We start from the raw sequence: 4247 nt of genomic DNA, 5'->3' as shown, positions 1-4247 counted from the left end.
GCGGAAAGGGTCGGGCGGGCTCCGGAGAGCCCCCCTGGAGGCGAGAGCGCCGGGTCGGGGAGGAACCGACCGCCCATGGCGGCCGACGCGCTAACGTCGGCCGGGCGGAGGCCTGCCCCAGGCGCAGTTCGATTTCCAGAATCTCAGGGCCATGACACACAAAGCGTATCCGGGCGTCACCCCGTAACGGGTCATTAAGGCTGAGACGTGGGCGGCCCTGTCCCGCCCGGGGTTTCGTTTAGCGGCCGACGCCGGTTCGTTTTGCGGCCGAACGACGCCGGTTCGTTTAGCGGCCGAACGAAGCCGGCTCGTTTAACGGCCGAGGCCAGCCGGGTTCGTCCCTTCCTTGGATGATTTGCCATTCGTAATAAGAATCGTCACTACCTCAGTGCAGAGGGACTTTTTCGAGGCATTTGTGTCCGCTCGAGAGGCCTCTCGCTGGGCTCGAGAGGTCATGGGATCCGGTAGCCTATCACCTTGGAGAATCAGCGAGGTGCTCTTCCCTATATACCCGATGGCACCTGTTCGGGCCACCGTCCCCTGCTGGACGGGGCCCGGCTCTGTACCGCCCCAGACAGAGCGCCTTCGTCGGTCACGAAGGCAGGGTCGTGGACCCTGGAAGCGCACGAGCCACCCGACTCGGCTTCCATAGCGGCTGGCGGCCCTGGCCCGCCCGAGACGAAGCGCCTTCGTCGGTCAGACAGATAGGGTCGAGGACCCTGGAAGTGCGAGAGCCACCCGACTCGACTTCCACGGCGGCCCGGAGGCCGGGCCCGTCCCCGTCCGTGCCCGGGGACGGGGCACCTTCGTCGGTCAAACGCGTTGGGTCTTGGACCCTGGAAGTGCACGAGCCACCCAACTCGACTTCCATAGCGGTCGGCGGCCCCGTACCGCCCCAGACAGAGCACCTTCGTCGGTCACGAAGAGAGGGTCTTGGACCCTGGAAGTACACGAGCAACCCAACTCGACTTCCATAGCGGTCGGCGGCCCCGTACCGCCCCAGACAGAGCACCTTCGTCGGTCACGAAGAGAGGGTCTTGGACCCTGGAAGTTCACGAGCAACCCAACTCGACTTCCATAGCGGTCGGCGGCCCTGTCCCGCCCCAGACGATGCACCTTCGTCTGTCACACAGATAGGGTCTTGGACCCTGGAAGCCGTCCCCCTCGACTTCCGTAACGGTCGGCGGCCCTGTCCCGCCGCAGACGGGTCACCACTCCGTCTGTCTGTAGGGTCTTGGACCCTGGAAGCCGCCCCACTCGACTTCCATCGCGGTCGGCGGCCCTGGCCCGCCGCAGACGGGTCGCCACTCCGTCTGTCTGTAGGGTCTTGGACCCTGGAAGCCGCCCCACTCGACTTCCATCGCGGTCGGCGGCCCTGGCCCGCCGCAGACGGGTCGCCACTCCGTCCGTCTATAGGGTCTTGGACCCTGGAAGCCGCCACACTCGACTTCCATCGCGGTCGGCGGCCCTGTCCCGCCGCAGACGGTGTGCCACTCCGTCTGTCACACAGATACATAAGGGTGTCTCGGAACCCCGGACGCCGACCGAGACGAAACGCGTGGGGTCGGTGCGCCCGAGAGGGTAGGGTGCCCCGGGGCCGGCCGCTCGCCCGACCGGCTTCCGGGACTCCTTGACCGCTCGGGAGACCTATCCACGCGCCCGCCCGACCGGCGGCCGGGGGCCCTCGACCGCCACACGCGTACCGACGACCGGGGGGTTTCCGTTTTACGGCCGACGCCGAGATCCTTCGACGGTTCCAACAGGGGTTGTTACGCTTTTGTGTTCGCCCGTGTCTGAGCATATATGGTCGGGTCGAACCTTTGAGGCCGTAGCCTGGAGATCCAGGGCGGATCTTTTCTCACAACACGTGTGTCTTTGAGGCCGTAGCCTAGATCCAGAGACTTTAGGATCTTTTTAGCAGTTTTAAGGCCGTAGCCTTGATCCAGGGCGGATCTTTTGAGCAGTTTTAAGGCCGTAGCCTTGATCCAGGGCGGATCTTTTCACAGGTTTTAAGCCGAAGCGCCTTGATCCAGGGACTTTTGGATCTTTTTTTGCCGTTTTTAGGCCGTAGCCTTGATCCAGGGCGGATCGTTTTGCGGCCGTAGCCGAGTTCCATCACCCAAGGTAGCTTTAGTTTTTAGGCATTAGCCTTGATGATCCAGGGCGGATCGTTTTGCGGCCGTAGCCGAGTTCCATCACCCAAGGTAGCTTTAGTTTTTAGGCATTAGCCTTGATGATCCAGGGCGGATCGTTTTTTCCCATCTTTCGGGTATGAGCTCTTTAATTGTGAGCCTTCGGCCGACACTCGCCCGGGGCGCTGCCTCACATCAGACGCCCTTCGTCCGTTCCAACCGTTCCAGTTCTTTTAACGGTTTTTCGTTCATCGCACACCGACGCGCACAGACCTTTCTTGGGATCTGTCGCAGGGAGGGAGGACGCTGGAGGTCCACTTCGAGGCACCCATCCCTATATACCCGATGGCACCTGTTCAAACGACCGCCCCTTGAGAGAAGGGGCCCTTCCCGTGGCTCGTCCGGGAGGAGGCGCCCGCGTCGGAAGGCGCCGTAAGGTCGGAGACCCTGGAAGTGCACGAGTCACCCGCTTTTACCTCCAGGCCCTCTGTCGTACTTCTCGTGTCCGCTCACGAGACCTCTTTTCGGCTTTATGGAAGTGCACGAGTCACCCGCTTTTGCCTTTTCTGGAAGTGCACGAGTCACCCGCTTTTGCTTCCAGGCCCTCTGTCGTACTTCTCGTGTCCGCTCACGAGACCTCTCTTCGGCCTGGGGGTGCGCCACGTACACCCCCGCGTCCGCATTCGAGTCACCTCTTCGGGCTCATGAGGTAGGGTCGGTGACCCTGGAAGTCAGAGACTTCCAGGCCTTCTGTCGTACACCCTCGCGTCCGCTCACGAGACCTCTCTTCGGCCTGGGGGTGCGCCACGTACACCCTCCCGCGTCCGCTTTCGAGTCACCACTCTGGGCTACGGAGGTAGGGACGTGTGCCCTGGAGGAACCTGACTTCCAGGAGGGAGGGCCGCCCTGTCAGGCCCGCTTTCGAGTCACCCATCTGGGCTAAGGAGGTAGGGACGTGTGCCCTGGAGGAACCAGACTTCCAGGAGGGAGGGCCGCCCTGTCAGGCCCGCTTTCGAGTCACCCATCTGGGCTAAGGAGGTAGGGACGTGTGCCCTGGAGGAACCAGACTTCCAGGAGGGAGGGCCGCCCTGTCAGGCCCGATTTCGAGTCACCCATCTGGGCTAAGGAGGTAGGGACGTGTGCCCTGGAGGAACCAGACTTCCAGGAGGGAGGGCCGCCCTGTCAGGCCCGCTTTCGAGTCACCCATCTGGGCTAAGGAGGTAGGGACGTGTGCCCTGGAGGAACCAGACTTCCAGGAGGGAGGGCCGCCCTGTCAGGCCCGCTTTCGAGTCACCCATCTGGGCTAAGGAGGTAGGGACGTGTGCCCTGGAGGAACCAGACTTCCAGGAGGGAGGGCCGCCCTGTCAGGCCCGATTTCGAGTCACCCATCTGGGCTAAGGAGGTAGGGACGTGTGCCCTGGAGGAACCGGACTTCCAGGAGGGAGGGCCGCCCTGTCAGGCCCGATTTCGAGTCACCCATCTGGGCTAAGGAGGTAGGGACGTGTGCCCTGGAGGAACCGGACTTCCAGGAGGGAGGGCCGCCCTGTCAGGCCCGCCTCGGAGTCACCTCTCTGGGCTAAGGAGGTAGGGACGTGTGCCCTGGAGGAACCAGACTTCCAGGAGGGAGGGCCGCCCTGTCAGGCCCGCCTCGGAGTCACCCATCTGGGCTAAGGAGGTAGGGACGTGTGCCCTGGAGGAACCAGACTTCCAGGAGGGAGGGCCGCCCTGTCAGGCCCGCTTTCGAGTCACCCATCTGGGCTAAGGAGGTAGGGACGTGTGCCCTGGAGGAACCAGACTTCCAGGAGGGAGGGCCGCCCTGTCAGGCCCGATTTCGAGTCACCCATCTGGGCTAAGGAGGTAGGGACGTGTGCCCTGGAGGAACCAGACTTCCAGGAGGGAGGGCCGCCCTGTCAGGCCCGATTTCGAGTCACCCATCTGGGCTAAGGAGGTAGGGACGTGTGCCCTGGAGGAACCAGACTTCCAGGAGGGAGGGCCGCCCTGTCAGGCCCGCTTTCGAGTCACCCATCTGGGCTAAGGAGGTAGGGACGTGTGCCCTGGAGGAACCAGACTTCCAGGAGGGAGGGCCGCCCTGTCAGGCCCGCCTCGGAGTCACCT

Source organism: Paramisgurnus dabryanus, unplaced genomic scaffold (assembly GCF_030506205.2).
Source record: "Paramisgurnus dabryanus unplaced genomic scaffold, PD_genome_1.1 h2tg000233l_1_57657__unordered_in_group10, whole genome shotgun sequence".
NCBI lineage: Eukaryota > Metazoa > Chordata > Actinopteri > Cypriniformes > Cobitidae > Paramisgurnus > Paramisgurnus dabryanus.
This window is presented reverse-complemented; position numbering follows the sequence as displayed.